The sequence below is a fragment of the Panthera uncia genome, assembly GCF_023721935.1.
Source record: "Panthera uncia isolate 11264 chromosome B2 unlocalized genomic scaffold, Puncia_PCG_1.0 HiC_scaffold_24, whole genome shotgun sequence".
Lineage (NCBI taxonomy): Eukaryota > Metazoa > Chordata > Mammalia > Carnivora > Felidae > Panthera > Panthera uncia.
Window position 1 is genome coordinate 41,321,257 of NW_026057580.1, and position 21,694 is coordinate 41,342,950.

At 38.4% G+C, this 21,694-nt stretch overlaps 1 protein-coding gene across 1 annotated transcript in view; it reads right to left on the reverse strand.

The window, feature by feature from the left end:
- The window catches only part of LCA5 (lebercilin LCA5), a 96,500-nt gene extending 76,031 nt beyond the window's left edge, over positions 1-20,469 (reverse strand). Inside the window, exon 1 of the mRNA XM_049653922.1 lies at positions 20,058-20,469. The gene's annotated coding sequence lies outside the window, so the exon portion shown is untranslated. The remainder of the gene's footprint in view (positions 1-20,057) is intronic.
- Between the last annotated feature and the right edge of the window lie 1,225 nt (positions 20,470-21,694).

The following is a 21,694-nucleotide window of genomic DNA, read 5'->3' on the forward strand; positions in this document are numbered from 1 at the left end:
GTTAAATAAGATATACTATTAAAATTTCACAGTTTGTATTTTCCTGTGGCTCTGAAAAAATGTTAAATTCTGTATATGGTTCACATTATATTTCTTTTAGACAATGTTGATTTAGAATGACTGCACTGGCTAGGGAGGGTAGTGACAAAGTAATAAATGAGATGAGATCAAGTCAAAGAGATCATTACAAGGACCTTTATATCATACAAAGAAGTTGGTTGGAAACAAAATATCTTCTAGGATTAAAATGACCAGATCTTGGGAATGTAAGCTGGTGCAGCCACTCTGGAAAACAGTATGAAGGTTCTTCAAAAACTAAAAATAGAACTACCCTACAACCCAGCAACTGCACTACTAGGTATTTATCCAAGGGATATAGGTATGCTGTTTCGAAGGGACACATGCACCCCCATGTTTATAGCAGCACTATCAACAATAGCCAAAGTGTGGAAAGAGCCCAAATGTCCATCAATAGATGAATGGATAAAGAAGATGTGGTGTATATATATATAATGGAGTATTACTCAGCAATCAAAAAGAATGAAATCTTGCCATTTGCAACTACATGGATGGAACTGGAGGGTATTATGGTAAGTGAAATTAGAGAAAGACAAATATCATATGACTTCACTTATGAGGACTTTAAGAGACAAAACAGATGAACACAAGGGAAGGGAAACAAAAATAATATAAAAACAGGGAGGGGGGAAAAAACAGAAAAGACTCATAAATATGGAGAACAAACTGAGGGTTACTGGAGGGGTTGTGGGAGGGGGGATGGGCTAAATGGGTAAGGGGCACTAAAGAATCTACTCCTGAAATCATTGTTGCACTATATGCTAATTTGGATGTAAATTTTTAAAAATACAAAATAAATAAATAAGTAAAAATCTCACTGGCAAAAAAATATGATAAATAAAATGAATCTCTTTTAGTCAAAAAAATAAAATAAAATAAAATAAAATAACCAGATCTGACATTTACAAAGATCCATCTCCAACCCACGAATTGGAGGCCAATAAGACTGAAGGCAGAAGACCAGCTGTTCTTGAAATCAGGAGACAAATGATAGTGGTTTGAACTAATGTGGGTAAGTAGAGATGTAGAGTACAGAATTAAGAAATGTTTTATCAAGTGAAACAAACTGCACTAGGTGACAGATTGTATGTGGACTATAAGAACAGAGAAGAACCTAAATGAATTCCAAAGTTTTGGGCTTAAAAAATTGGGTAAATATGGTAGCATTCAATAGGACAAGTTTGGTGGGGAAAGGTGATGGTTTAATATCAGGCAGACTGACTTTAGAATGCCTGTGGGAAATCTATTTGGAAATATCAAAAATTAACTATACAAATTTAGAGCTAATTCAAGAGTTCCAGGATAGAGATAAAAATTGAGAGTACATTAATAAAATATAGATGGTGGAAGCCAAGACTACCAGAATCCTGAGGATGAACTCAGCCAAGAAAAGAACACAGAGTGAAGAGAAAGCAGACTAACTTATGAGGAAACACGATAATTAAATGATGAGCAGAGGAGGAGCATCCCACAAAGAAAATGGGTAATAACACGCAGGAGAATAACCAGGTGCCAGAAGAGCAACTTCTTTTTTTTTTTTTTTTTTTTTTTTTTTTTTGAGAGAGAGAGAGAGAGAGAGAGAGAGAAAAAGCGTGTGTGTGCGCATGTGCGCCAGGGAGGAGCAGAGGGAGACAGAGAAACCCAAGCAGGCTCCACGCTGAGCGAAGAGACGGACAGAGGCCAGATCTCACGACCCTGGGATTAGTGGGATGCTTAATCAACTGAGCCACCCAGGTGCCCCAAGAGAATAGCATCTTCTAATGGACTTCTGTGTCTTACACTGTTCCATGACTGCTTAACAGAAAAGATGTGACTCTGGAGCGCCTGCGTGGCTCAGTTGGTTAACTGTTCAACTCTTGATTTCAGTTCAGGTCATGATCTCTCAGTCGGTGAGATTCAGCCCTGCATCAGGCTGGGCTCTGCACTGACAGTGAGGAGTCTGCTTGGGATTCTCTCCCTCTCTCTCTCTCTCTCTCTCTCTCTCTCTCCCTCCTCTCTCTGCCCCTCCCCCACTTGTACTGTCTCTGCCTCTCTCAAAACAAATAAACTTGAATGAAAGAAAGGAAGGAAGGAAGGAAGGAAAGATGTGACTCTGACAAAAGAAGAAAAATCTCTTTTCCAAAGTCACCAATTACTTTCTGATATTTGAAATGATGCTTTGTCAATTCAGAATCTCAAAACAAACTTATTTCCTATTGTGAGTTTGGATAAACATGTAAGTCAACATGCAACAAAAGCCCAAAGTGAAACAGAATAGTAATATACAAGTATGGAACTGTAACTGGAAAAAAATATGGATTAAAATAACAACATACTAAAGAAAGTAAACACTCTCCAGAACTGTACCCTTTTCCCCAAACTGCATGTAGTCCCCTCCCACCAAAATAATAATAATAATAATAATAATAACAACAACAACAACAACCATTTGAAGGATGACTTTTGATCCCAAAGATATATCAACCGAAGTTCTTAACCTGCAGGTAAAGGACGGGCATAACATGTATGTGTCCAAGTATATTTTCCTAGGGAGAGGGGCCAAAACTTTCTTCAGACTTTCAGAGCAGGGTCAACGAAGGAAAAGATTAAGAAAATCTCCAATAAATTCAGCCCATCGAATTGCTCACACAAACCAAATTCCAATAAGAAACCCACTTTAACAGAACCATCCACTGTTTTCATTTACCTAAGTATAGGTAAATGAACATCTCAATAATCCTCATAATATCTACTACTCCCATTCCCAAATAGAAAAAAATATATATGCCCCTAGTAATTTGTTACTAGCCAATAATTCGTTACTAATTGATGTCAGTAATTTGTCCAGTCCAAGGTCACAAGTGTATGAGAGGTGTTTAAACTCAGGACCCATGATCTTCACCACTGTTAAAAACTGCTTGAGTAGTGACTCCTCTGTGCCAAGTAGGCGCATTTTTTGCCAAGCATCTTTCCTCCTCTCATCCGGAAAGACATGTTAACAATTTTAAACCCTGGAAAAATGAATGGGCCTTTCTACTCCAACCATAGTCTTAATCTCCATTTTTTTATCCCAGAGATACCGAAAGCCTCAAAGCCTCCTTTCCCTTCTCGGCTCTGTCCCTCCTTTCCCACCTTCAGTCGCCACAGGCTTCTAAGGTTTTCTAATAACTCCTAACCCCTTCTCTAGATCCTCTTGCAATAAGCTCCCTTCCTGATTCCAACAAATAACCAACCCTTCCCCAACTCCGTCTCCTCCTAACTTCCTAATCCCCCCCCCCCCCCGCCACGTGTAGGTAAACCTCCCATCCTCTTGGTCCTTTCCCAGCTGACGGGCTCTTCACATCTTTTCCTAGGACTCTGCTCTCCCCGCGTCCCTAAACCCTCCCCATCCCTAATCCTTTCATCCTCCCCGCTTTAACTCGCAGGCCTCCATCCACGAAAGGCCAGCCCTCCACGCTACAGTCACAGCCTCACTTCGCACCCCCAACTCCCCAATCTCCACGCCCACGCCAAAGCCCACCCCCAACCCGCCCCGGCCCTCCTCAGATCCGACGCGGCGTCCCGCCTCCTTGCCTTCTCTCCGCGGAGCAAACTCCCCGCCGGAGATTCAGAGTCTAGCTGTCGAAGAGTGGGTGCCTTGCTGCTGCAAAGATTGGGGGGCGGGCGCCGGGACTGACGGGGTGCGGGAAGTTTGAACGCAGGACCAAAATAGGGGCGGGGACAGCAGCTTCCTGGCAGCGCCGGGCCCGGCGACTTGGGCACCAGGGTAACGGAGACGGAGGCCCATACTGCACTGCGACGCGGCTGCAGCCAATGACGCCCGCCCCCCAATCTCCCATTGGCCTCCGACACCAGGTGGCCTTTTCTATTGGCTTCAGTGGAATCGGAAGGCGGGACGATGAATACAGGAGAAGGCAGCCATTGGTTGACCGCTTTAGCTGTAGCGCGGACCGAGTGTACGGAAATGGTTTGCACCCAAACCCGGCCAAGCGCCGGGCCTTTTAGGCAGCTGGGCGAAGCGAGATTGCAGGGATTTTGGGTCTTGAGGGCAGGGTGTGGGTGGAGGAGAAAGGGCGGTGGTGTAATGAATTGTAGAAATCAGCAAATGCGTGATTGAAAACATTGAAAATTTTTTCGAATTCCTTTGGGAACGCATTTGATTTTAAATTATAAGCAAACAGCCAGTTCCTTCTCGGTCTTAGCCCTGAGATTGCGTATTTTTAGGAGTAGGTGTAGTTAGTGTACTAATGCTCCTGCCTCGAGGTAAATCATTAACACGCCCTGAGTTTGGCTTGAAAGTGATTTTTTTAGGTTTTGGAACGGGTTAGAGGTGGAATGATTTTGGGACGTTTGCACAGGTTTTTTGTTTGTTTCTTTGTTTGTTTTAATGTCTGTGGCGCTTGTCAGTAACCTGTTGAGAACTGCAGTATGGCATATTTTCCCCTTTAAACAATTGACAGTGCATTAAACTGCATTAATTGCAGGAGGTAGGGAAAGTAAAAAAAAAAAAAAAAAAAAATCCTCTCTTCAGTGAAGGTTATTTTAATTAAGCCTTTCTGAACCTTGTGATTACCAAGATGGCCTAACATCGAACGCTATTTTATTCGCCATTGGTAATTCCTTGAAAACTGGGCTTTACCTCCATTCTGTAGAGAATCTAAATCTTGAAGGCTGAAGGCAAATGCGTGCTAATCAATCTTCTCACCATGAATTACAGTAATTCTGTTTCTTGCTTGACCTCGTTTTCCCAATTTTGCACTATTTCAAAGCTTTCATTTTATCCCGTCAATATATTTTACTTCAAGTTACAGACTAACCCACCTAAACATTACTGTAATTAAGTGCAATTTTCTGTATGGAAAGCAGAAGATAGCAATTGTCTGTCAGTGAAAAAATAAAGATGAGTAATACCTAAAGTGCACTTAAGTAACTTCTCATCAGTTTAAATTTGCTAATACTCTTCGTTACAATAGCTCACTAGTTATTACTGACTCCGTTAGAGTTAATATTATGCAGTGCAACGCTTTGGTGGAGTACTTTTAAAGGAAATAGCTGAGGGTCAAGAAACATGCCTCGTGCATTTAGGTGAAAAAAACAAAACGTCTCTCCCCAAAGAGTCAAATGAAGGTTGTTAGCACTCAAGGACAGCTGAGAATGAAACTGACATTTATTTTGCACGGGCAATACCCAGGCAATATAATCTCATTCTATCTTCATTCCTGATTTGAGACAGGTATTGTTATTCATTCTTATACCTGAGGAAACAGATTCAGACAGATGAAAGAATCTTCCAGGAGATAACTAAAGTAGTAAGTGGTAGGGGCGAGAATCAAGCCTAGGTCAGCTAAATTCCAGGCTTCAAATTTAACGCCTTTAATGTGTTTCACCCACAGGTTAATAGAATTGCTAGAAAGCAAGGAAGCATTTGAAAGGTTGGAAGTCTCCAAAAAATTGTCTAATTGTATATAACACATTTTCAAAGTATTTACAATGTGCAGTTTTATTCACTCTATCATGTTTGGAGTTAACAGCGACTATCAATTTATTTGACCTTGAATAAAGACCCAAAGGATTTCTAAATCTCCATAAGTAAAACCAGCTTATTAAACTAATTTTTTAAAAAGTTATCCAAAAGTTTGAGATAATTTCTGAAATTTTTATATGATGTTACCTGGTTTTGACATAATCATTTTGATAGGATTAGATTTTCTAAGATAATACTATTTGATATCTCATTCCATTATATACTACATAGAATTCTGCTTTTCAGAAAAAACAAAAGCCAACAAAAGTACATTTTTATATTACGCCACTTGAAATTATATTTAACAGGAATCAGACTTCTTATTGTTTTTAAAGATTATGTTTATGAAAGGAATTATACTAATGATCATTAGGGACTTTGAGGTTTTATTTTTAATATTTTGGGCTTACATTGATATTACAGTATCTCCAGATTAATTATATTGCTAACTGTTCATTTTCTACAAGACCTCAGTTGCCTTTCTTAACGCTATGTGACAATACAGATAATATTAATTAAAATCTTCCTAGATGTGCTTACCAATAAAATTAATCATTTTCTGTATGGAGAAACTAAGAAATTTGAACTCTATGTCAGAAGTTTCATAAAATTAATAGGTAGACTTTCCAATTCTAGACAATCCAGAAATTACAATGACTACATTTTAAAAGGGGCATACTATAAATAATCATATCTTGGAAAGCACACCAGTATAATTATCCTTAGCTAAAGTTCAGTTGTTCATTTAATACTTCTTTAGAAAAAAAAAGTATTGGCACAATTTTTATACATTTTACCTAGATAGATGATAATACAAAATTTAAAACTTTTAAATTTAACTTCTGGTGTGCATATTGCTAGAAAAATTTAAACATTAATTACAGGTAAGGGGTGCCTGGGTGGCTCAGTCAGTTAAGAGTCCGACTTCGGCTCAGGTTATGATCTCACAGCTTGTGAGTTCAAGCCCTGCATCAGGCTCTGTGCTGACAGCTCAGAGCCTGGAGCCTGCTTCAAATTGTCTCCCTCTTCCTCTGCCCCTACCCGCCTCACACTCTGTCTCCCTCTCTCTCTTTCAAAAATAAATAATGATTAAAAATTTTTTTTCAATAAAAAAGAAAAAGGAGAAATTACAGGTAAATAGTAGGTTGTCAGTATATAATACTAACTTTTAAACATGCTAGGTGTTTAAAAGAAATTGAATGGCTTAGGAAAACAAGTTAGGGACAGTGATTTGATCTTATAAAAACAAATTGAGTCTAATTGATTGCTATTATTTGCCTTTGCAGTACAGAAAGCTGGCACCATTTGATTATTGTTTAAATGATAAATCTTTGGGGCGCCTGGGTGGCGCAGTCGGTTAAGCGTCCGACTTCAGCCAGGTCACGATCTCGCGGTCCGTGAGTTCGAGCCCCGCGTCAGGCTCTGGGCTGATGGCTCGGAGCCTGGAGCCTGTTTCCGATTCTGTGTCTCCCTCTCTCTCTGCCCCTCCCCCGTTCATGCTCTGTCTCTCTCTGTCCCAAAAATAAATAAAAAACGTTGAAAAAAAAATTAAATGATAAGTCTTTTTTGATTGCTAGATGAAATTTACAAGTTAATTTTGTTAGTGGAGAAAAAAAAAACCACTGAGATATTTACTAGTATTTTTCTTCTTTCATAATTGGCAAGTAAATCATTAATAGTTTCTCAATGTCATGGAATTTGTTTGAATGTGGGGTTTTTTGCTTTTGTTTTGCATGAAAAGATCTAAATCAAAAGTTGGTTTAAAAACATGTAAAAATACATGTTTTCAGATTTCATTACTCCACAATTATATCTTTAAGTAAATTGACCTATAGATTAAATGCTACCTCCAAAGCAGTAGAAATAGCATTGAAGGAAGCCATAATTCTATTCTTATTCACATTGTTAGATTTGAAAGGGAGAATGTCAATACAATTTTCTTAGTGGACAATTGCCTGTCCTTTACTAAAAATAATACATAGGAAATTCTGTTAAAATTGGTGACTATATTTTAAATTTACAATAAATATGCTAGATAATTATTAATTAATATTAAGTAATTATTAAGTTATTATAACTTAATTAGTGTGCTAGGTAATTTTTAATTTTAATTGACAAATATGCTGATTCCTGGCTAAGACACCTGGCTCCCTTCACCAAGACAGTGAGTACAGAATTCAAGTCTGAGGTAAAGGACAGTAATAAGTATTTGGGGAGCTATGTTTGAGGTATCCATGGGACATCCAGGTAAAAATGCAGATGGTATTTCTTATGTAGTTAAACATGTATCTCTAACATGTCCTAATTTTACTCCAAGGTATTTACCTGGGAAAAACAAAAGCATATATCCAAAAAATATTTAATCAACAGTGTTTATAGCAGCTTTATTCATATTAAATAAAACAGGAAACAACCCAAATATCCATCAACATCAGCATGAATTTTTAAAATGTATATCCTTATAATGTAATGCTGGTCATCAATAGAATTAACTACCGATGAACATGATGAATTTCAAAGGTATGTTGAGCAAAAGAAGTCAACCACAAAAGAATATATTCTGTATATTTCCACTAATAGTGAATTCAAAAACAGACAGTTAATTTATATACTGGTGAAAATCAGAACAATCAACTATGGGGATAGGGTAGGGATTGACTGGAAGGGAATGAAATTTAGTGTTGTAAATATGCTATATCTTGACAGAGGTGGAGGTAAAAGAATGCTTCCTCTATCAAAACTCATCAAAATGTAAATTTAAGATAGATGTTTTTCACTGTATGTGAGCATTACCTCAACTTTTTAAATGACTTAGTTAAAAAAAAATACATGGACTTATATAATAGAAAAATTTAGAAGTAGACCTATCTCTAGATATAGTTAGATCCATATGCTGAATATCATTAAAATTTTATTTAAAACCTTTTTTATGTTTTCTCTTTATGTTTTTCATGTACTTACATAGGAAAATTTTTATATCAGACAGGCTTTAGAGAAAGCCAGGTATTAACACCAAAGCTCCAAACTTACACTCTACTCTAGTCACCTAGCAACCCCATGGGGAAAAGAACACCTCTTTTCTCATTGGTCCAATTGAAATCCTGGTAATATTTATTCTGATTGCTTATACCTGAACATGTACTAATTACTGTGGCCAAGTGGTTGCTTGGAGTGGAGAAGGTAGAAAAGGTGTCATCAAGTCTCCTGAATTTTCGTGTTCTCCCAGAACAGCTGAGAAAGCTGTTTCTCCAAAGGAAAATTAGTATAGTTTCGTGGACCAGTCTGGCGCATACTTAATTTAAAATTCATCTAAGAAACATATATGCAATTTTAAGCTCTCCAGGATGTAAATATAGATACTATCAACCAAATATTGTTGTCTTTTGACCCCTTCTGATTTATAGTATTTCCACCGTCAAAAGACTTTCCCATGATAATTTCTGGGACTTCCCGGAGAGGGTCTCATACTTAAAAACACATCTACCTTCACTGGTGGTCCTTGCTAGGAAAAACAGCAGGGCCACTGCTATATCATGCAACAGTCTATCCCATTTCTTTCCAGAACCCACTGGTGGCTGTCACTGATTCACCACGACTATGTCGCTACAAAGGTGAACTGGAATAATGCCAGAAGTATGCCTACCGTTTCTCAGATCCTACCCTGCCTTTCTAGATTCTATTATATAGTGCTGGGACTAGGACTCAACAAGCTACATTACCCAGAACCCTTGCTAGTTAGCTCATTGCTAGGTTCTGACAATAGGAAGCATTAGGGAAAGGTTGGAAGGTGGGAGTTGGTGAGAAAGAATCTCCTTCTTGATGTCCATGCTTCTATCAGTGTTATTACAGCACCAGCAATTGGCTCTACTGTAACATGTCTTTTGCTGCTTCTGGATCTACATGTTTAGAACTTCCCCTAGGAGTGTAGATACCAGCCCTGTAGGGCCTTTTCTCTGAGTTCGTACACTCCAGTGACCCCCAACCCCAATTATTTTCTTCCCTTAACTACACAGGTTAACTCCTTTCTTCAGTTACAAATATCTGGTTTACCTCAGTGTTCTCTTTGTGATCTTTTAGCCTTTCAACACCTTTATACCAATTTTCTGTGAGCCCTGCATCAGGCTCACTGCTGTAAGCGCAGAGCCTGCTTTGGATGCTCTGTCCCCTTCTCTCTGCACCTTCTCTGCTAGTGCACGCATTCCTGCTCTCTCTCTCTCTCTCTCTCTCCCAAAACTAAATAAACATTTAAAATAAACAAGAGGGGGAAGCCAAAATGGCAGAACAGCATGGAAGTTTTTTGTGTGTCTCGCGTCCATGAAATACAGCCAGACCAACACAACCATCCTGCACACCTAGAAAACTGATTGGAGGATTAACACAACAATCTGCACAACCTGAACCACAGAATTCAGCAGGTACGCGGCGTAGAAAGGTGAACGTGGGGAGCAAGAAGCCACAGCGGGAAGGGAGGTGCTTTTGTGGAGAGAGGACGGAGACTGGGGGGAGAATATGGGAAAAGCCCCCCTCCTGAAAAGCAGCTGGAGAGAAAGTGGAAAATTGGAAACAGGGACTAAACTAAAAAGGGAGAAAGAAAGGAGAAAGGGTTTAAATTCTATTAAGACTGTAAACAAGGAGAGCACAGAGTCTGCAACTCTGCAGCTCGATACCTGGTGGTGCTCTGGTTGGAAGGGAGAATCCCCAGGAGCAGAGTGGGGTCCGGGAGGTTCTCGGGCCACACAGGGAAAAGCAGTTCCACTGCTGGAAGGGCATTTGGTAGAGACTGTTGAGGCCACCTGGTCCCAGCCGACCCCAGAGAACTGCCACATTTGCTGGTACTGGAATAAGGTCGTTAAGGGTGAAGCCTGGTGCCAGATGTGTGTTTTAATTTTCCATAATCCCTGAAAAGCTGCTGCTACACTATCTGGCAAACTTTTTCTGGGGCAGGCTGGCACCTGGCTGTAGTCTCAGGGCACTGGCAGCAGCAGGGTCCAGCAAGCGTTCCTGGGTGCAGCCCAGGTGAGACCCTCCCACAGAGGGGCAGAACAGGTCAAAGCTGCAGTCCTTCAGAAGGGGCCGGGGGAAACACCTGCATCTGAGACAAAACTCGGGAGAGAGGTACTGCCTGGGGCTTGGTCACAGACAGTGAAAAAGTGGGCAGAGGACAAAAGCTGAAGACAGAGGACCAGTCTGTGATTGCTGATCAAGGAGAACACAGTTCTGATACTAGACACTGGGTAAGTGGGTGACACCACTCCCTCACATGCGCATACGCACCTACAAGTGCCACAACAATCCACCCCAGTAGGCTAGCAGTGCCATCTAGTGGAGAATGGAGCTGTTACACTAAGCCACACCCAACTGGGCTGACCTCACTCTTCGAGAACACAAGTCTCACCACCTGCTTAATTTATGGACTATAAAGAACTACATAGACTGACTTCTAGGGGAAAACGAAGTACTTTCAGTCCTATTTCATTCTGTTAGCAGGTCCATCTATTCAATTTTCTTTCTTTTTTTTCTCTTTTTCACTTCTTTTCCTTGAATACAGAAAGAGAAAAAAAATTCATTTTTATTTTCAATTTTTATTAAAAATATTTTTGTTTAATTTTTTTACTACATTTTTTATTTTTGTGTAAATTTTTTCAAATTCTATTTTACTTCCATCATTTTATTTTGGTCAACTTCAGTGTATTCACATTTTCAAATTTTCAAACAATTTCATTTTTTTCTTTTTTCTCTTTTTCATTTCTTTTTCTTGAAGACAGAAAGAGAAAAAATTCATTTTTATTTTTAATTTTTATTAAAATTATTTTTCTTTAATTTTTTTCTACTATATTCTTTATTTTTGTGTAAATTTTTTTTCAAATTCCATTTTACTTCCATCGTTTCATTTTAGTCTACTTCAGTGTATTCATTTTTTCAAATTCTCAAACAATTTCCTTTTTCCCCCCTTTTTTTCTCCAATCTATAAACCACTTTCAATACCCAGACCAAAACACACCTAGGATCTAGCATCATTTATTAGATTTGTGTGTGTGTGTGTGTGTGTGTGTGTGTTAATTTTTAATTTTAATATTTTTAAGTTTTTTTTAATTTTAATTTTTCCACCTCATTAATTCCTTTTCTCCCTTCAAAATGACAAAATGAAGGAACTAACCCCAAAATAAAGGGCACAAAGAAACGACAGCCAGGGATTTAACCAACACAGATACAAGCAAGATGTCTAAACCAGAATTTAGAATCACGATAAGAATACTAGCTGGAGTCGAAAATAGATTAGAATCCATTTCTGCGAAGATAAAAGAAGTAAAAACTAGTCAGGATGAAATAAAAATTGCTCTAACTGGGCTGCCATCACAGATGGATACAGCAGCAGCAAAAATGGATGAGACAGAACAGAGAATCAGGAATATAGAGGACAAACTTATGGAGAATAATGAAGCAGAAAAAAAGAGGGAGATTAAGGCAAAAGAGCACGATTTAAGAATTAGAGAAATCAGTGACTCATTGAAAAGGAACAACATCAGAATCATAGAGGTCTCAGAAGAGGAAGAGAGAGAAATAGGGGTAGAAGGGTTATGTGAGCAAATCATAGCAGAAAACTTTCCTAACCTGGGGAAAGACACAGATATCAAAATCCAGGAAGCACAGAGGACCCCCATTAGATTCAACAAAAACCAACCATCAACAAGGCATATCATAGTCAAATTCACAAAATACTCAGGCAAGGAGAGAATCATCAAAGCAGCAAGGGAAAAAAGTCCCTAACCTACCAGGGAAGACAGATCAGGTTTGCAGCAGACCTATCCACAGAAACTTGGCAGGCCAGAAAGGAGTGGCAGGATATATTCAGTGTGCTGAATCAGAAAAAATATGCAGGCAAGAATTCTTTATCTAGCCAGTCTGTCATTCAAAATAGAAGGAGAGATAAAAAGTTTCCCAGACAAACAACAATTAAAGGAGTTTGTGACCACTAAACCAGCCCTGCAAGAAATTTTAAGGGGGACTTATTGAGGGGAGAAAAGATGAAAATATAAATACATCCATCCATCCATACATACATACCAAAACCAACAAAGATTAGAAAGCACCGGAGAACACCACCAGAAACTCCAACTCTACAAGCATCATAATGGCAATAAATTCATATCTTTCAGTACTCAGTCTAAATGTCAATGGACTCAATGCTCCAATCAAAAGACATAGGGTAACAGAATGGATAAGAAAACAAGACCCATCTATATGCTGTTTACAAGAGACCCACTTTAGACCTAAAGACACCTTCAGATTGAAAATAAGGGGATGGAGAACCAACTATCATGACAAAAGAAAGCCAAAGTAGCCATACTTATATCAGACAATCTAGACTTTAAAATAAAGACTGTATCAAGAGATGCAGAAGGGCATTATACCATAATCAAGGGGTCTATCCACCAAGAAGACCTAACAATTATAAACATTTATGCACCAAATGTGAGAGCACCCAAATATATAAATGAATTAATTGCAAACATAAAGAAACTCATTCACAGTAATACCATAATAGTACGAGACTTGAACACCCCACTCACAACAATGGACAGATCATCTAATCAAAAAATCAACAAGGAAGCAATGGCTTTGAATGACACACTGGACCAGACGGACTTAACAGATATATCAGAATATTTCATCCTAAAGCAGACCAATACACATTCTTCTCCAGTGCACATGGAACATTCTCCAGAATAGACCATATACTGGGACACAAATCAGCCCTAAGTAAGTACAAAAAGATCAAGATCATACCGTGCATATTTTCAGACCACAACACTATGAAACTCAAAATCAACCACAAGAAAAAATTTGGAAAGGTAACAGATACTTGGAGACTGAAGAACATCCTACTAAAGAATTAATGGGCCAACCAAGAAGTCAAAGAGGAAACTAAAAAGTATATGGAAGCCAATGAAAATGATAACACCACAACCCAACACCTCTGGGACACAGCAAAGGCAGTCATAAGAAGAAATTATATAGCAATCCAGGCTTTCCTAAAGAAGGAAGAAAGATCTCAGATACACAACCTAACCTTACGCCTTAAGGAACTGGAAAAAGAACAGCAAATAAAACCCAAAACCAGCAGAAGGCAGGAAATAATAAAGATTAGAGCAGAAATTAATGCTATCGAAACAAACAGAAAAACAAACAAAACAGTAGAACAGATCAATGAAACCAGAAGCTGGTTCTTTGAAAGAATTAACAAAATTGATAAACCACTAGCAAGTTTGATCAAGAAGAAAAAGGAAAGGACTCAAATAAATAAAATCAAGAATGAAAGAGGAGAGATCACAACCAACACAACAGAAATAAAAACAATAATAAGAGAATATTATAAGCAATTATCTGCCAATAAAATGGGCAATCTGGAAGAAATGGACAAATTCCTAGAAATATATACACTACCAAAACTGAAACAGGAAGAAATAGAAAATTTGAACAGACCCATAACCAGTAAGAAAATCAAATTAGTAATCAAAACTCTGCCAAAAAACAAGAGTCCAGGGCCAGATGGTTTTCCAGGGGAATTCTACCAAACATTTAAGGAAGAGTTAACAGCTATTCTTTTGAGGCTTTTCCAAAAAATAAAAATGGAAGGAAAACTTCTAAACTCTTTCTATGAAGCCAGCATTACCTTGATTCCAAAACCAGACAGAGACCCCACTAAAAAGGAGAACTATAGACCAATTTCCTTGATGAACATGGATGCAAAATTCCTCAACAAAATATTAGCCAGCTGGATCCAACAATACATTAAAAAAATTATTCGCCACGACCAAGTCGGATTTATACCTGGGATGAAGGGCTGGTTCAATATCCACAACACAAAATGATTCATCACATCAATAAAAGAAAGGACAAGAACCATATGATCCTCTCAATAGATGCAGAGAAAGCATTTGACAGAATACAGCATCCTTTCTTGATAAAAACCCTCAAGAAAGTAGGGATAGAAGGAACATACCTTAAGATCATAAAAGCCATACATGAGCTACCCAACACTAATATCATCCTCAATGGGGAAAAACTGACAACTTTCCCCCTAAGGTCAGGAACAAGACAGGGATGTCCATTCTTGCCACTGTTATTCAACATAGTATTGGAAGTCTTAGCCTCTGCAATCAGACAACACATAGAAATAAAAGGCATCCAAATAGGCCAGGAGGAGGTCAAACTTTTACTCTTTGCAGATGACATGATACTCTATATGGGAAACCCAAAAGATTCCACAAAAAAACTGCTAGAATTGATTCATGAATTCAGCAAAATTGCAGGATATAAAATCAACACACAGAAATCAGTTGCATTTCTATACACCAACAATGAAGCAAAAGAAAGAGAAATCAAGGAATCGATCTCATTTACAGTTGCAGCAAAAACCATAAAATACCTAGGAATAAATCTAACCAAAGAGGTGAAAAATCTATACACTGAAAACTATAGAAAGCTTATGAAAGAAATTGAAGAAGACACAAAAAAATCAAAAAAGATTCCATGTTCCTAGATAGGAGGAACAAATATTGTTAAAATGTCAATACTACCCAAAGCAATCTACATATTTAATGCAATCCCTATCAAAATAACACCAGCATTCTTCACAGAGCTATAACAAATACTCATAAAATTTGTATGGAACTAGAAAAGACCCCAAATAGCCAAACCAATCTTGAAAAAGAAAACCAAAGCAGGAGGTATCACAATCCCAGACTTCAAGCTGAACTACAAAGCTGTAATCATCAAGACGACATGGTACGGGCACAAGAACAGACACTCAGATCAATGGAACAGAATAGAGAACCCAGAAACATATGGCCAACTAATCTTTGACAAAACAGGAAAGAATATCCAATGGGATAAAGACAGTCTCTTCAGCAAGTGGTACTGGGAAAACTGGACAGCAACATACAGAAGAATGAACCTGGACCACTTTCTTACACCATACACAAAAACTCAAAATGGATGAAAGGCCTCAATGTAAGACAGAAAGCCATCAAAATCCTTGAGGAGAAAGCAGGCAAAAACCTCTTTGATCTTGGCTGCAGCAACTTCTTACTCAACACGTCTCCAGAAACAAGGGAAACAAAGTGAAAATGAACTATAGGGACCTCATCAAAATAAAAGGCTTCTGCACTGTGAAGGAAACAATCACCAAAACTAAATGGCAACCGATGGAATGGGAGAAGATATTTGCAAATGACACATCAGATAAAGTGTTAGTATCCAAAATCTATAAAGAACTTATCCAACTCAACACCCAGAAAACAAATAATCCAGGAAAGAAATGGGCAAAAGACATGAATAGACATTTCTCCAAAGAAGACATCCAGATGGCCAACTGACACATGAAACAATGCTCAACTTCACTCATCATCAGGGAAATATAAATCAAAACCACAATGAGATACCACCTGACACCTGTCACAATGGCTAACATTAACAACTCAGGCAACAACAGATGTTGGCGAGGATGCAGAGAAAGAGCATCTCTTTTACATTGTTGGTGGGAATGCAAGCTGCTGCAGCCACTCTGGAAAACAGTATGGAATTTCCTCAAAAAACTAAAATTAGAACTACCCTATGACCCAGCAATTGCACTACTAGGTATTTGCCCAAAGGATAGGATACAGGTGTGCTGTTTTGAAGGGACACATGGACCCCAATGTTTATAGCAGTGCTATCGACAATAGCCAAGTATGGAAAGAGCCCTAATGTCCATTGATGGATGAATGGATAAAGAAGATGTGGTATATATATATAAAATGGAGTATTAGTTGGCAATCAAGAAGAATGAAATCTTGCCATTTACAACTACATATATGGAACTGGAAGGTATTATGCTAAGTGAAATTAGTCAGAGAAAGACAAATATCATATGATTACACTCATATGAGGACATTAAGAGACAAAACAGAGGAACATAAGGGAAGGGAAACAAAAATAATATAAAAACAGGGAGAGGGACAAAACAGAAAAGACTCATAAATATGGAGAACAAACTGAGGGTTACTGGAGGGGTTGTGGGAGGGGGATGGGCTAAATGGGTAAGGGCACTAAGGAATCTACTCCTGAACTCATTGTTACACTATATGCTAACTAATTTGGATGTAAATTTAAAAAAATAAAAAATTAAATTAAAATTTAAAAAATAAAATAAAATAAATAAAATAATAAAATAAATAAAATAAAATAAAATAAAATAAAATAAAATAAAATAAACAAAGAAACCTAGTGTGGTTTCGGATCCTCTGTCCCCCTCTCTCTGTCTGCACCTTCCCGTGAACACACACACCTGTTCTCTCTCTCAAAAAAAATAAATATTTAAAATAAATAAATACAAATAAACAAATCTAGTGTGGTTTCCTGACAGTATCGTGACTGATCTAGAGTTCTAGAACCAAGCTTTAGAGGTGAAAGTGAAATGCCCCCTTCCCTGTGTGTTACTTTCTGCTAGATGGATCCTAGTGAGGTGTTACTTGCTGTTATAGACTAAATGTTTGTGCCCCCCCCCAAAGTGTGTTTGTTGAAATCAAACCCCCAATGTGAGATATTAGGAGATGGGGGTCTTTGGGTGATAATTACATCATGAGGATGAGGCCCTTATGAATGGGATTAGTATCCTTTATTCTTATAAATGACATGTGAGGATACAATGAGTCAGCCGTCTGCAAACCAGGAATTGGGTCCTCACCAGACACCAGATCTGCTGACAACTTGATCTTGGACTTTCTAGTCTCCCAAACTGTGAGAAATAAATTTCTGTTGTTTAACCCACCCAGGCTATGCTATGGTACTTTTGTTATAGCATTCTGAACTGTGACATTTGTTATGTCCAGATGTTTTATATAAGTTAGTGGAAGTGTTTTCATATCTCCTGCATTATGGCACAAACACAGTAGGGAGCTGGCCTGGTATAGATTTGAACAGGTCACTGTGCTATAGTCAGACACTACCTTCTTTGACAGCTCTTGATCAGGTTAGCCATGCTTGACTCTTCCCTTTGGAAAAGTTCTTTCTCAGGAGGGTTCTGAGGTCTGTCACTCAAACTGAGATTCTCACTGCATGTAAGAAGCATCTGCAATCTATATGGCTCTACGCTGAGGCTAATGAGTAGATGGGCTCAGCACACACGCAGAATATAAATAAGACAGAATTAATGTGTTCATTATAGGGGCACCTGGGTGGCTCAGTCGGTTAAGCGTCCGACTTTGGCTCAGGTCACGATCTCGCGGTCCGCGAGTTCGAGCCCCGCGTCCGGCTCTGGGCTGATGGCTCAGAGCCTGGAGCCTGCTTCCGATTCTGTGTTTCCCTCTCTCTCTGCCCCTCCCCCGTTCATGCTGCGTCTCTCTCTGTCTCAAAAATAAATAAACGTTAAAAAAAAAATTTAATGTGTTCATTATAACATTTGTAACCTACACTATTATCTACCTCCTCCCCCACCTCCACCCCCCCAAAACATATAAACAACAGCAAAGAAAAAAGTCCACAAAATTTTTACTGCCTTCCAGGGAAACATTAACACAATAGGTGGCCAAGAAAGATTAAAATGCCTCAAAGTATGATCTTATATTTGAGTAGCATTTTGCAGAGCACTTTCACAAAGATTACTTCATTGGATTTTAAAACAACCCTGAGAAATTAGAAGGGCAGATATTTTCTACTTTTAATAGGTGTGGAAATTTGACCCTAGGTTAAATCAGATTTGTCTGATAGAAACATAACACAAGCCACATATTTATTTTTAAATTGTCTAGTAGTCACCTTATAAGTTTTAAAAAATGAAATTTATCATATATTTTATTTAACATATCTAAAGTATTATCATTTCAACATGTAATCTATTTTTAAATTATCAATGAACTATTTCACACTATTGTTTATTACTAAGAATTTGACAGTGTGTATTTTACCGTTAGAACACATCTCAATTCAGACTAGCCACACTTCATGTACTCAATAGTCACATGTGGGTTGTGACTACCCTATTGGGACAACATAGGATTAGATTATTTACACAGAGACATATAATGGGAAGTACCGTTGCCAGGTAGCCAGCTTCTGAAAAGGGAAATATTGGTCTGGAAACCTAGAGACCTGAATTCTAGACATGACTCTGCCTGTTACTGGTTGTGGGATAGTGACAAGGTATTCCTTTTCTTTAAAGCTTGGTTTCTGGCCTGTTAAACAAAGCAACTGGCATTAATCAGTTGTCTTTACTTCTTCCTCCTCCCCCCAGGAGGATGTCCTCAAAAGACATCTTGTATGGAAGCCCAACATTTCAAAAACAGGAAGCATATGGGCCGCTTCTCTGTTGAAGGGGGCATGGCAGTGGGAAGGGGAGGGGCCACAAGTAGGTTCCAGTATGTTTAATGTGTTCATGCACACTCATGCAGATACACAGAGGCGTTTTTTGAGGGGGCTCTGATGAACCCTTCGGGCATATTTGAAAACACTTGGAGGAAGTCATCTCTAAGATCCTCCTTATTAAAAAAAAAAAAAAAAAAAAAAAAAAACTTATGATTCCACGGATATAATTCCACTCAGGCATTGTTGACTCTTTCAACCAGTATTAGTTCAAGATTTAACCAAGAAAGAGAAAAGTCCAGTACTATCCACAGACATCATTATCTTGGTGTTTGACTCACATTTTAAGTTTCATAGTATCATCGATTTTCATAAATGGAAGGGGGTCTTTGAGATCAATTATTCAAATGGCTTTCTGATTTTTTTTCCCTTAGTAATAAAAGCTTCTCTTCAAATAGTACGTACCTTACATAGAAATCTAAAATACTCTGTGAAAGAGTCAGAATGGGCCTGCAAAGTTGAAGTGGATGTGAGGAGATAGAACCCTAACAGTTCAGCATCTCTCAAACACCCCCTTCCAAAAGCAGCCCCTGTAATCCTCTCTCAAACCACAGGGCAAACTGATGCAGAATGTTAACAATTAGAGTTTTAACCCAGTTCCAACCCCTTCATCTGGTGAGGAAGCCAAGGCCCAGTGAGGTGCTCAAAATCTCACCACAAGCTGGCTTCAGAGCTGGTACAGAACCCAGTCCCTGGTATGCTAGAGCTAGCTGGCACTCAGTCATAAGACCCAATTGTTACATCTTTAGAAATTTTGCAAGCCAGTTGACACCATGTTGGTAGCTGGAAATCAGCCATGGTGAAAATATTTACACCACAGAAGTCAGCAAGTGCTACAAATCCGGGCTTTCCCCAGAGAACTGGTTGTTTAAACAAACCTTTTACCAGCACACCTCAGAATCCAGTATTCCTGAGTTCAGGTCCTTACCTGCTATTCAGCAGAGAATAGATGGAGTGCCTTTTGATAGGAAACACAATTTTAAGTTAATAAAAAAATTAAAATAAAGTAAAACTTATTTCTTTCTTACGAAAAAGAACTTAATACCCCAAAATAGTAATTTTTCTCAATATTTACCACTTTCTATTGTCCTGTGGGTACTTGATTCCACTGTCTTTCAAGCTGTTATTTGGAGTCTTCAATAACTTGGGGGATTGATTTTTAATAATAAGTGAGCCAGGCAGGTCAAAGCTTTAGAACATTAGTTAAATTAAAGGCTAAACATAAGAAGAACATAAAAGAAATTATCGAAACTGCTGTTTGAGAAGGGAATTATCTGATATACCTTCTCTTTCAGTCCCCTCTGTTTCTATTTCTGGCTAAGAAGGTATTAAAAGGTCGGTATAAACAACTGCTGGTCTCCAAGCTTCTCAGATGGCCTTGAGCCTCCCCGTATTTAATCCTCCCAACTGAACTTCTGTTTCATCGTCTTAACAATGACCCTTTCCTTCTGCCTCTTTCTCCCCTCCCTTCACTGCTTTTCTTGTCCTTTGTGGCACTGGCTCAGCTCTCCTCCTGGGCATGTTTGGGCATGCTTGTGATGTCAGATGCCTGCACTTCAGCTGTCCTTTTGTATCCATGGTGATGGATGAAAAATAAGCCGCTTTGCAGTGATTTGAACTTTAATCCATTCAAATGATGCATGCTTTATTACTCAGGTGATTTCCCCCCCCCCCCATACTTTCAGATCACTGAAATCTTGAATTATTAAAGAGGAATTAACATGCTTTTTCTTTCTTTCCTTTTTTTTTTTTTTAACCTTTTATGCCTTGGTAAGTTCAAATAATCTTTGATCTCAGCACCTGAAAATTTTTTTCTTGATAATTAAGTCAATAGGAAAACAATTTTAGAAATATGATTCCAGAGGAAAAGAAATTATAAAACATATTATTTGATGTTCCTTCTCACTACATGCATATAGGTAATTTTTATTAGGCTAAGTAAGGGTGAAGGACCTACATAACACTAGGGAAACATGACAAAAAGGGTAAAATGTTCACAAAGTAGTGCTGCCCGTAATACTGACCATTTGACACTAGTGGTCCTTGAAATCACTTTAGTAGTCTATTGATATAATCTATTGATATCAATGGCTTTGAATCTTTTTAACTTAGGGGAAAAAATCTCAGTCTGCTGGTAGTCTTTAGTACCTTGCTAATACTTCTTAATCGTATTTTTTACAAAAAACAAGAGCTAGCTTTTTACACACAAACCGCATGCAATAGTTTCTAGCTATAATGTAATAACCATGTTTAAATTCTATCAGTGCTCATCGTTTCTTCTGTTTATAAATAACACTGACTTTCCAGTGACATAGTTTCTTTATATTAAAAATACGATGTAGTCAATACAAACAAAGAGCAAAAATCAGGAAGTCAGCAGTTCTAGGAAACTCAGTTCTCTACAGTTGTGCTGTAGTTACAGCCAGGATCCTGCCTCACTTTCATGCATGGGGGAGGCATGCACTTGTAAACTTTTCTTAAGTTAGCTGTACCCTCTCTTACTTTCCTGATTCAAAAATCTGGACACTCTGGGGTCCTTGAGTGGCTCAGGAGGTTAAGCATCTGGCTCTTGATGTCAGCTCAGGTCGTGATCTCATGGTTCGTGCATGAGATAGAGTCCCACATCAGGCACCGTGCTGACAGCGTGGAGCTTGCTTGGAATTCTTTCTCTCTCTCTCTCTCTCTCTCCACCTCCTCGTGCATGCTTTCTCT